We start from the raw sequence: 11,724 nt of genomic DNA on the forward strand, positions 1-11,724 counted from the left end.
AATCAGATATGTGTCACACTCGTTTAACTGTCACTGAAGTCAAATTTTTATAGGGTCGGATATGTGAGTGTTGACTGCAGGGTTGGCTGATTTAAATCAAGTCGATTGAAGTCACTGATTTAAATCAATAAGTAAATCACTTGATTTAAAAACAAAAAACATTCATTTAAATCATTTTTTCATTTCCTACCTATTTTATATAGTTTCTCAAGGAAAATACATGAAAAGTATGTTTTAAAAACCTTTTATTAACAGAAACATCTTAAACTGTTACTGTCTATAAACTAAAACTCTTAGGGCTGTATTCTGATCACAGTGCAAATGCAAGTGCAAACGCAAAAGGAGTTTGCCCCAGATTCTGTGGCGCATAAATGGAGGGAAAATGTAAAAAAATACTACAATGAAATGGTATTCTGAAGACTTGCCTCGTCTTGCCCTGTTATAGAGCGCCTGCCCCATCATTAACATATTCACTGAAGCGATTCTGATGACAGTGCAATGGGGTCCCAAATAGACAATTGAGCACTGTGTTAAGACCCACTGAAACCGGGTTTATTTAGTGGTGCAATCAGGAACTTTAACAATTGAACACACTTGTACTGTAGCTGGTAAATAGAACAGAAGAGCAGCTTCTGAACTCAGGTCAAAGCACCTTAGCACATAGTTATTGAGTAATTGGAACATGAGCCACTCGGAATGATTACAAACATCTCAAAAGGTATTACAATTTCACTTGAAGCTGCTTACATAAATAAGGGACATTACAGGACTTACAAGAAATGTGTGAGATATAAACAAAAAGGATTTTACCCTTTTTAAAGTTGATTTTTAATGATGTGCTGTTTAGTTAGGTCAGATGTGTTATCCGGGATCGTCTCTCGAACACAAGTCAAGGTGATGGGACCTGTTGCTTTAGTAAAACAGCTAGAGTAAATATAAGTCTTGGCTCTCTGTCAAGAAAAGCAAAAACAAAATCAGAATTTAGCAGTCTCATTGGCAGGCATGTCAAGTCTCACTCCTAAAAGAAAGCACATGACCATGTATATTAAAGGCATATTCCTAAATTGTAATCCTCATTTTTTACCTTGACCTCTGCCAAGGACATTATATGACATTTGACACTTAAGCAAGACATCTCACAAGTGCAGACATACCCCCAAAATGTTTTCCGTTTCAGAGGAAAATACAACTGCAGTTCAGAAAAGACATTTGTTCATCCCCCAAAACTAGGTATGTTAACTCATCTTGTAGCCTAGTTGTAGTTTCTGTGCAGTAGGTAAACTGCTGTATATCTGCAATTTGTACTGAACTTTCTCTTTAGTATAATTGCTAGTTTTGTTAAAATAAAAAAAAAAACATGTTACCACCCAGTATTGTACCATAACCTCTACGTTTTGTAAGGTTTCTGACCTTTTGAGAGGAGCCCTAAACTAAGGTGTTATATAACCCCCTGCACCCTGCTTGTGGCTCAGTGTTGAGCTATGAAGATGAGGTCACTGCTGCTTGTCTGCCTGATTGTGGTCACACTGACTGTGGCTATTGCTGCCCCCAAGCAAGAGGGGTCTGAAACGGGCAAAGGAAAAAAGGTTGGTAGAAAGAAAATGTATATTAAAGAAACAGCACAGCTTACAAAAGGCCTGCAATGTTGTTCTTGTCTATTTTGTTTTGTTTTAAATAAATGACTATTATGATACATTAGAAAATATCGCTTTAAACTGTTTGCTGACAGGGTTTTGCTGGGGATGTTAACTAAAGGTTGGCTGTTTAAAAGTAAATGAAGAGTCTTGTTCTTGAAAGGACATTTCACACATTTCTATTGGAATTAAGCTGGGCAAGAGAAGAAAATCCACATTTTTACAGGCTTTATGGTTTATTTGCCATTTCTGAATTTGTCAAACAGAAGTTTAAAAATGCACTTAGTGACCATACTTGGAATACTATGTTGCTTCTGGTCCCTGCACTACAAAAAAGATAATGCGTCCCTGAAGAGATTAATCAGACGGGTCTTATGAAGATCTGTTACAGGAATAATGTAACTGTAGTCACTACTTAAAGCACAGCACTAACACCAGACCAGAGGACACCAATTGGTGGAGACATACTACACAGAGGTTGGTGATGGTATGGAATGGGTTACCGAGACATGTTGTTGATGCTGAATCACTGGGATCCTTTAAGACCAGACCTGACCAGGTTTTGAGATCAATCAGCTACTAGGAACCAGATAAGCACTTGTATATATTTTTGTGTTCAGATTTGAAAGCATAGTAGCACACGGGAAAACGGAAGCATGTCGTACGTGGAGTGGAAATGCATTTTAACAACAGTTTTAAAATGCAGGTGCATTTAATGAGGACTGTAGCAGATCTGTCTAAATACTGCACACGTGCTATATGGTCATCTTCCTTATTCCTTACTTTAACCCAGTTTAGAACAACTGAATAGATCCTGCAGTTTTTACATAAAGCATCTCGAAATGTATTATTGCATAAATAGTAATAACAGGTTGTAGCAATGCAGTGTTACAAAGGGATTTATAATGTCTTTTAATTACTTAATAGTATGACACGAGGCTTGATACTAGTAATGTAAACATTTTGTTTTTCGTAAAAACCGTATTCCTGGATAAGAATTGTCAAAACCTTTAAATTGTAGATGTTTTATAAATTGGTCCTCGAACTAAAGTGTGGCCTACAGTTTTATGTTTGTCTGAAAAAAAACAACTACAATTGGTATTTTTAATAATCATTAACATGTTCATTATTTCAATATACAAACATGCAGTATTTTGCAATTATTTAAATCCAATCTTCTCCACTGCAGTTAAACTATGGTTGTTTTTCCTATGCACTTGACAGTGGTGGTGGGTGTTTTTGCCAAAAACTGCTTTAAGTGTGTGATGCAGTGTTGTAAGATTTATTGACATTATGTTGATAATCAGAACAACAGGGTTCACTAACCTCGACTAGGTCAGGGTTAACACAGTTGAGCTCAGATGAAACAGCCCATTTGCAATGTACAGTACTGGGTGGCTATTGGTCATTCAGCAGTGTGATGCAAATACCTGCAGTTACCACAAAGCGCTGACCTGAGCACACTTGCTCATTTGCTATTCTAGTTTTCTCCCTGGGATGCTCGTACTTAAATATTTAATATAAATGGACTTTAGTTGGTATATAGGGGGCTGGTGTCTATAGAGTTAACACAAACTGTTTTACAATTTCTGAAAATGAAATTAAGAAGTTGTGAGCGATGGGGATATAAATAGGCCCAATAAATCCCACACCTGCCGCACACCTTCTGTGAATGATGCAATTGTCAGCAAATGATTTACTGACCATCCCAATATAATTTAGGAGCAAAAGAAACATCTGTAATTGGCGTAATTACAGGGATTAATTATAGCATTGTTTCTTTACCGAATATCTCAATCGTCCTGCCTGGGGACAGACGTGAAGTTATGTATATATACATTTAGTGTGCCCAATTATTTTACCCCCGATTTTCTCCCCAATTTGGAATGTCCAATTATTTTTTCTCCTCATCGCAGCAATTCCTTACACAGCTCAGGAGATCCAAAGGTTCAGTGGGCGTCCTCCGATCCCACAACCAAACTATTATCCTCTTTTACACCCAGGAACTCGAGAGCGGATGTCAGCGAGCTACTGACCTCTGGAGGACAAAGGCCAGCCCTGCAGGTGTCCGCTTTTGAGCTCACAGGGCGCCTGGCCAGCAGGGTTCACTGTAGCGCAATGAGGAGAAACAGTCCCTTTTGTTTTTGCTTCCCTAACCCACGGGAGTGCCAGAGCCAATGTTACGCTCCCTTTGGAATTCACAGCGAAGACCGACAACTTTGCACAGCCAGGACGCGAACCTGTGCTGTATGACCACACAACCACGCTTTTACCAGGTGAGCCACTCGAGGACCCCCTGATAGTGTTTTTGAGGTTAAGATTCATTTAAAAGTTATAACTAGCTCTTTATTTTATTTATATATATATATATATATATATATATATATATATATATATATATATATATATATATATATATTGCACCAGGATGACTGAACAAAAGGAAAAGTGAAACGAAGAAACTGTAAAAAATGACGACTGGACACCAACCACTAAAAGCTGGTAATTTTAAACTTTAAAGAGATAGTTTATACCCTCTAAGCGGGCAATTTCTAATCTCTTTATTCATGCCACTGTCTGGTGCTCCAAGGGAGACTACAGTTGGAATTTTATACCAGCTCTGTTATCCCCAGCTGGGGATGAAATCCATTGCGAAGGGGATGAAGTGGAGGTGGCTGTACACACACACACACAATTTGTTACAAACTGTTTATCCAATTGACAGGAAACTTAGCATCAACATTATAGAGTATACATTAATGATAATATACAAGATTGTGAATGTCACACAGTTTTACATACATCTGGATAATCCCTCATCAGACTGTGATTAAACATTTCATTGCTAATTCTTATTCTATCCTGTACATACTGTTGATATGTCATGTTCATCGTTTAGAGTTTACGTGGCAGGAGATGTATATGTATTGTAAAAGATCTTCACCCACTCGGGTTCGTTGCCCCTTTAAAAATAGACCCGGCACACAGAAATGGATTTTAAGCGCTGGTGCGCTATTTTTAATCAACACAAAAATTAAACAAAACACACAAAATAAACACCTAGCTCGGTACGAGCACTAACTAACACACAGGAACACCCTGGCTAACACGGGACAGCTACACTGTTTCCCCGTCCTTACAAAACACACTGGTTTTATACAGCACTTACTTTTTAGCTCATGACTGCCAGGAAGCAGAGCACACCTTTCTGCCTCCTTCTCCTCAGCAGCCTTGAGCAGACTAGCTGCCTCTCTTAAATACCCTGCACCTGGTTTTAATTTAACAATAGCTACCAGGTGCAGGGGATAATTAATAATAAAACAATTAACAAATCAAAGAAACAATCAACCAAAACAATTAAACTAAACAAATGTGCATTCCACACATGTTTTCCACTCATGGAGGCTTTAACCCCCTCCCTGCTGTGTTACACTTCCCCCCCCCTTGTCTTTTCAAGACACCGGCCACTCGACGGCCACCTCCCTCCACCCTTAAATGACCACCCACCCTCAAGTCCAGCAATGTCAATTGTCGCCCTCTTCCACGGGCGGGCTTGAGGGTGGGTTGGTCCCTCCGGCGTTTCCAGGGATGGACCTAGGACCGACGAGGAGGGACCCAGACGGCTTGTCCAGGGCGACCACAGCGCAGGCCGGTGACCGGGAGCCAGGACTGGCAGGCAGAGGCGCGTGGCTGTGGACCGGCGCAGCGACGTCTTGAATCTCAGGGGGAGCGGAGCAGTAGGTAGGCGGAATGGAGCAATCAGCAGGGGGAGCGCCAGCGACGTCTGCCTTTTGCGCAGTGACGTCTTCATCCTGCGCAGCGACGTCTGGGATTCCAGGGGGAGTGAAGCAAGGGACCAGGCAGGCGACTGTGCCTGGCTGTACTGCGACCTGGGAGCCAGGTCAAGCGGAGGGAGGTCTGGGCATTCCGGCCTGGTGTCCACGCTGCCGGGACAAGGGACCTCCCTCGGCAACGCCGGACTGGCTTGCAGGGGAGGCGGCACATCCTCCCCCTTGACTTCCACCGGTGACTCTGGCAACAGTGGCTCCTCCCCTCTGGGCTCTGAAAGCGGCGGCTCCTCCCCTCTGGGCTCTGGAAGCGGCGGCTCCTCCCCTCTGGGCTCTGGAAGCGGCGGCTCCTCCCCTCTGGGCTCTGGAAGCGGCGGCTCCTCCCCTCTGGGCTCTGGAAGCGGCGGCTCCTCCCCTCTGGGCTCTGGAAGCGGCGGCTCCTCCCCTCTGGGCTCTGGAAGCGGCGGCTCCTCCCCTCTGGGCTCTGGAAGCGGCGGCTCCTCCCCTCTGGGCTCTGGAAGCGGCGGCTCCTCCCCTCTGGGCTCTGGAAGCGTCGGCTCCTCCCCTCTGGGCTCTGGAGACTGCGGAGTAACCGCTCCAATTCGGTTGGCTCCCGCTCCTGTCTCTTCTGCGGTGCCAACCCCATCTCTCTCTCCCATCTCTCCAGCTGCTCCTTCTGAGCAGCGGCCTTTCTATTAATCTGCCTGGGTCGTAGGGGCGCCCACACTTTCTGACACCAAATGTAAAAGATCTTCACCCACTCGGGTTCGTTGCCCCTTTAAAAATAGACCCGGCACACAGAAATGGATTTTAAGCGCTGGTGCGCTATTTTTAATCAACACAAAAATTAAACAAAACACACAAAATAAACACCTAGCTCGGTACGAGCACTAACTAACACACAGGAACACCCTGGCTAACACGGGACATCTACACTGTTTCCCCGTCCTTACAAAACACACTGGTTTTATACAGCACTTACTTTTTAGCTCATGACTGCCAGGAAGCAGAGCACACCTTTCTGCCTCCTTCTCCTCAGCAGCCTTGAGCAGACTAGCTGCCTCTCTTAAATACCCTGCACCTGGTTTTAATTTAACAATAGCTACCAGGTGCAGGGGATAATTAATAATAAAACAATTAACAAATCAAAGAAACAATCAACCAAAACAATTAAACTAAACAAATGTGCATTCCACACATGTTTTCCACTCATGGAGGCTTTAACCCCCTCCCTGCTGTGTTACAGTATACATAAGCATAGGCAAATTGTAAGCATGGCAAATTCTTTGTTGAGATTTAGTAATGTCTTTCTCAAAGAGACCCAAGTGTAAATGTTTGTCGTAAGCACCATGGATAATAGCATTTACATAATGTCCCGTGACAAGAAATTACATCTAAAATACAAATGTATTTTTTTCAGATTTGTAAAAAAAGACCTGCTTCTCCTGGTGTTGTATCCTTGCTGGATGGAGATGGTGAAGATGCTGGAGGCGGCTAAGCCAGCACAGTATGGGGTAGATTTGACAAGGGACAAGAAAAGGTAATTAGAATTACAACGTGATGTTTAGGAACCCGCATTAGAGAGACAGATAGATTCAAATTATTATTTTTCTCTGTCCCCTTACATTTGTATGCTGTTTGAAATCATATTTTTGTAATAATCTGTGTTCAGGATATGCCATAGACCTAGGTTAGATGAGCCAAAATGTCTTTATATCAGTAGTAACTGTGTATAGCCAGGTATACAATCGGAAACTTAATTCACTTTTGAGTTATTGTCTATGTTTGGTACACAGCTTATCTTCCTGATTTTATTTTTATTTTTTTTAACTTAGGTTCCATTACCAGTGCTGTCCCATAAAAATGAACCATTTTCCTGCCACATTGTTTCACCCTCTGGACATATCAATGATTCAGATCTTTTACACATATCCATCTTATATGGATGTTTTGTGTTTTGTTTATAAAAAATGTGTAAATGTGTAAAGGACTAGGGGTTGTGGTGTTTGTCTGAAGTAAGAGAGTGGTGGTGTAACATCAAATCATTTGCAGCACGAATAAGTCACAGTCACTGGCCATGTCATGCACACTTATTTCTAACTCATTGGTTGATCGAAAATAAGTTTAACATGCAATGGAGTAGTTCATTGGTTTTATACGCTCCCTTTAAAGATGTAATAAACAATCTCATCCAGTGGGATCTCTTTTCAGAGTGTGCAGTAGCAGAAGGGGATTGTGGGAATGTGTGGAGCTAAGGAAGGTAGAAGGAGATGCGCAGTAGAAACCCTGGGATATGTTTACACAATGAACTAATTTGTGGATGAATATCGTTGGTGTTAATTAAAGTTAATAAGACAAAATATTTTAGTGTAAAATTATACTTGATGGTGGGGTACTGCCTTTTTTAATTTTTACAGAGATGTCATTTTTTAAATCTTATTGCTATCTTACCAGAAGGCCACCTCCCCTCCAGACATTCCGATCAGAGAAAAGAGACAATTCGAAGCCAACCCAAAGAGACGTCCAAGACCTTGTCTGGGCTGCCTATCTGTAATATCAGCTAAAAAGGAGGCTCCTGTAACAGTAAGTTATCTTTCCTGTAGCCATTCCCTAGACTGCAGTGTTATGTGGCACTTCATTACCAAATCAATCAGAAAACATGTCACCTTCAGTTAGTCCATTTTTTTAATTTGTTTTTTAAAAATCAATTAAAAGATATTTAAACTTGTCAGTTTTTGTTTACATTGCATTATTTTGGAACTCTTAATACAATTATTGATAATAGAAACAACTTTGCAAATGCCATTACTATTTTTCAGATTCCTAGGATGAAACCGTTGGCCATAGCAACAGGAAAAACTGATTTAGCACACTTTGAAAAACAATATTGAAAATATTAAAACAATCAGCTCTATCACAATGACCTCAGTGAAACCCAGCGTGGTTGCGGGATGATACAAAATCCATTGTAATGAACAATAAGTGAAATGCCGGGGGTCCCGAGTGGCGCATCCAGTAAAGGCACTCCACGTGCAGTGCAGGATGTGCCCTATAGTCTGGACATCGCGAGTTCGAGTCCAGGCTATTCCTTTGCCGACCGAGGATGGGAGCTCCCAGGGGGCGGCGCTCAATTGGCCCACGCTTCGGAGGACAGCGTGTGTTTGTCTTCGCCCTCCAGAGTCAGCCCTGGGGTGGTAGCGGTGAGCTGAGCATAATAAAATAATTGGCCATTCCAAATTGGGGAGAAAATAATAAAAAATAATTGGCAACGACTAAATTTATAAAAAAAAAAAAAAAAGTGAAATGCTTCAGTTTTTACAAGCTTGATTAATATGCCCCTATTTACCAGATAGAGGGGTCTACTATTCAATGGTTCTATAGAATGTTGACACACGCTGATGAAAAAATAGCACCATCTAGATTTCTTCCTTATCAAGCAACTAAATCAGACACCATATATCTTGTGATCGTAGCAGATTTTGCCCATTTTGAGGATAAGTGATACCAAACATTAAACAAACTACATGGGAAGTTTTATTAAAAGGATTCTCACCTTTCCCCAGCATACAGCTGATCCTGTCCTAATGTGAAGGTGGATCCAACAAGTGACGTCGTGATCCTGCCAGTCGAAGTGCAGAAAAATCACAGTCAAATGCATGTTGGCCTGATAACCAAATATTGTTCTTTTTTTTTTTTTTTTTTTTTTTTAATCCTGCGCTAGTAAATCATGTATCTGTGTCAGGATAGCATATACAGCATGCTCATGCCTAAGTAAACAAACATTTTAAGAACATAAGAAAGTTTACAAACGAGAGGAGGCCATTCGGCCCATCTTGCTCTTTTGGTTGTTAGTAGCTTATTGATCCCAGAATCTCATCAAGCAGCTTCTTGAAGGATCCCAGGGTGTCGGCTTCAACAACATTACTGGGGAGCGGGTTCCAGACCCTCACAATTCTCTGTGTAGAAAAGTGCCTCCTATTTTCTGTTCTGAATGCCCCTTTATCTAATCTCCATTTGTGACTCCTGGTCCTTGTCGAAAAAGTCCCCTGGGTCGACATTGTCAATACCTTTTAGCATTTTGAATGCTTGAATCAGATCACCGCGTAGTCTTCTTTGTTCGAGACTGAATAGATTCAATTCTTTTAGCCTGTCTGCATACGACATGCCTTTTAAACCCGGGATAATTCTGGTCGCTCTTCTTTGCACTCTTTCTTGAGCAGCAATATCCTTTTTGTAACGAGGTGACCAGAACTGAACACAATATTCTAGATGAGGTCTTACTAATGCATTGTAAAGTTTTAACATTACTTCCCTTGATTTAAATTCAACACTTATCACAATATATCCGAGCATCTTGTTGGCCTTTTTTTATAGCTTCCCCACATTGTCTAGATGAAGACATTTTAATAAAGAACAAAAATAAAAATCACTTTGTTCTTGAGTTTATTTTGGTATCTTTTGAAATTGGTATTCTTCTTGTGTGTGTTTGTGTATATGCATGTGTGTGAAGGATGTGGGTTGGTGGGAGGGTGTTCATTTTAATGGATTTATGTCTTTTTAAGACAGAATGCTTTTGACAGCTGTTTTGTTGTGTTCACAAAGCTTTAACACTTGAATAAGTCCTTGAGAATTTCATGCAATCTTTTAAAGGTTTTCTGACCTGTAAATTAGTCCTACAACCACACAATGTCAGTGGAGTACACCTAATATGTGTAATTAACAATAATTAAACATTACCAATTTTGACATGATGAATTAACACACAGAAAAGGCTAATGACTAATCAAGCTTTAAATCCAATTTCTTAAAGGCTTAAAAAAATTAGAGTGGTTATCTTCTTTCTTGGATTTGGGATTTCTATTATAATATTTTTATTTAAGTATTTCTTCAAGATATAGGCAGTGCCATTTACAGTGTGGCCCTGAATCTTGGATTACTAGCCTCCTTGAGGATCTTTAAAATACATATTCCTGCTCGAGCAATATTTTAAAAAAATATATCTCTGGTTACAATTTGGTTTTTAATATATGCTAAGGGTTGCAACTTTAAGATCTCTTTTTTCAGTAATTTCAAATGTCTGTCTACTAAAGCCTTTCTATAATGTTCTAAAGATAAATGGCAGATTATGAAAAATATATTGTCGTCACAGTGCATGACTGCAAATGGGTACTGATGTACATTTTGTAATCTGGCACAGTCATGTTTTTTTTCTTTTTCTAAAACCAAAAGCCTTGATTGCCTCAATTTCTATAGCTATAATTACTCATTAGCCAATAGTTAATGTGTTAATAACTTATTTATTCTTTAGATCAGTTTATGGGGAATTTGTATTTGGTCATGTGGACATCTGGAGGTTATAGGACGGACTGACTTATCATTATATATATATATATATATATATATATATATATATATATATATATATATATATATATATATATATATATATATATATATACACACAGTGACACTCAAAAGTATTCACCCCCCTTGGACTTTTCCACATTTTATTGTGTTACAAATGGAATCAAAATGGATTTAATTAGGAGTTTTTGCTACTGATCAACACAAAAAGTGAAAAGTGAAAAATAAAATCTACAAATTGTTCTAAATTAATTACAAATATAAAACTGAAAATAATTGATTGCATAAGTATTCACTCCCTTTGCTATGACACACCTAAATAAGCTCTGGTGCAACCAATTGTCTTTAGAAGTCACATAATTAGTTGAATGGTGTCCACCTGTGTGCAATTAAGGTGTTTCACATGATTTCAGGTTAAATACACCTGTCTCTGGGAGGTCCCACAGTTGGTTAGTACATTTCCTAACAAAAACTACATCATGAAGATGAAGGAACATTCAAAGCAAATCCGGAATAAGGTTCTTCAAAAGCACCAATCGGGTAGGATATAAGAACATTTCCAAGGCATTGAATATCCACCGGAGCACAGTAAAGTCCATTATTAAGAAATGGAGAGAATATGGCACAACTGTGAATCTGTCTAGAAAAGGCTGTCCTCAAAAACTGAGTATCCGGGCGAGAAGGGCACTAGCCAGGGAGGCCACCAAGAGGCCTATGGCAACTCTAAAGGAGTTACAGTCTTCCACGGCTGAGCTGGGAGACACTGTGCATACGGCAACAATAGCCCGGGTGCTTTACAAAACTGGCCTTTATGGGAGAGTGGCAAAAAGAAAGCCATTGTTGAAAAAAACTTGCATCAAATCTCGGCTAGAGTTTGCCAGAAGGCATGTGGGAGACTCTGAGACCAAGTGGAAGAAGATTCTATGGTGTGATGAGAC

At 40.3% G+C, this 11,724-nt stretch overlaps 1 long non-coding RNA gene across 1 annotated transcript; it reads left to right on the plus strand.

The window, feature by feature from the left end:
• Positions 1–5,923: 5,923 nt before the first annotated feature.
• Positions 5,924–9,306, plus strand: LOC131733192 (uncharacterized). The gene is made up of 3 exons (XR_009326101.1): positions 5,924–6,962; positions 7,877–8,005; positions 8,986–9,306. It is a non-coding gene; the product is annotated as an uncharacterized LOC131733192 (long non-coding RNA).
• The last annotated feature ends 2,418 nt before the right edge of the window (positions 9,307–11,724 follow it).

Source organism: Acipenser ruthenus, unplaced genomic scaffold (assembly GCF_902713425.1).
Source record: "Acipenser ruthenus unplaced genomic scaffold, fAciRut3.2 maternal haplotype, whole genome shotgun sequence".
NCBI classification, from domain to species: domain Eukaryota; kingdom Metazoa; phylum Chordata; class Actinopteri; order Acipenseriformes; family Acipenseridae; genus Acipenser; species Acipenser ruthenus.